This window comes from Eucyclogobius newberryi, unplaced genomic scaffold (genome assembly GCF_026437365.1).
Source record: "Eucyclogobius newberryi isolate DKJ021-1_F unplaced genomic scaffold, fEucNew1.0.hap1 SCAF_1, whole genome shotgun sequence".
NCBI lineage: Eukaryota > Metazoa > Chordata > Actinopteri > Gobiiformes > Gobiidae > Eucyclogobius > Eucyclogobius newberryi.
In genome coordinates this window covers 19,492,706-19,493,945 of record NW_027315723.1, presented here as the reverse complement: position 1 = coordinate 19,493,945, position 1,240 = coordinate 19,492,706, and positions in this window count along the sequence as shown.

The following is a 1,240-nucleotide window of genomic DNA, read 5'->3' as shown; positions in this document are numbered from 1 at the left end:
ACTGGTAAAGGGCTGAGTGTAGTATACATTTTGCAAATTGTTTTTTATCATTATTATTATTTCTACAACTAATTATACCTGTGTCTGGGGCTTTATTTATTATTTATTACAGATGATTATTTGTTGATAACTCAGATGCCATGGCTGTCCTATAAGACACCACTCCATCTTGCAGTCATGCTCTTTGTTTGTGTTTTATAAAAGTTGAAATAGAATAGAAAATAACTTTACGGTCCAAAAACTCTTAACTTTGGGCGTCAGTGCTTTTCAGAGATGAGACAGAAGTCAATCTCCGTATATAAAGAATATATATAAAAAGGACTAATTAACTTGTCACCAGACTGTAGAGGGTTACAACAGCCTTAAAATAAGAAACTTATTTGTAAAACTTTATGTTGAGTGAGACCAGTGATCCTGGTGTTTTGAGCTGTAACTCTGCATTTTATATTTTGTAGCATTGGCTCCGTGTGCCGTTCACTTTAGCCTCCGCGTGCCGTTCACTTTAGCCTCCGCGTGCCGTTCACTTTAGCCTCTGTGTGTCGTTCACTTTAGCTTCCGTGTGCCGTTCACTTTAGCCTCCGTGTGCCGTTCACTTTAGCCTCTGTGTGTCGTTCACTTTAGCTTCCGTGTGCCGTTCACTTTAGCCTCCGTGTGCCGTTCACTTTAGCCTCCGTGTGCCGTTCACTTTAGCTTCCGTGTGCCGTTCACTTTAGCTTCCGTCTGCCGTTCACTTTAGCGTCCGTGTGCCGTTCACTTTAGCTTCCGTGTGCCGTTCACTTTAGCTTCCGTGTGCCGTTCACTTTAGCCTCCGCGTGCCGTTCACTTTAGCCTCCGCGTGCCGTTCACTTTAGCCTCTGTGTGTCGTTCACTTTAGCTTTTGTGTGCCGTTCACTTTAGCTTCCGTGTGCCGTTCACTTTAGCCTCCGTGTGCCGTTCACTTTAGCCTCCGTGTGCCGTTCACTTTAGCTTCCGTGTGCCGTTCACTTTAGCTTCCGTGTGCCGTTCACTTTAGCTTCCGTGTGCCGTTCACTTTAGCCTCTGTGTCTTCCTCCCGTCATCGCAGACGTTCTGTTTTATACTCGCGCTCCTCCGTCTTATTTCACACAACAAAACTTCCCAGTCGCACTGGTGAGTTTAAAACACGCCGCTCTCCTCAGTTGAGCTTCCGCGCGCCACAGATTCATGTGTTTTTAATTCATGTAAATTAAACAAATCATTGAGCCATTAAATAATAATCAAA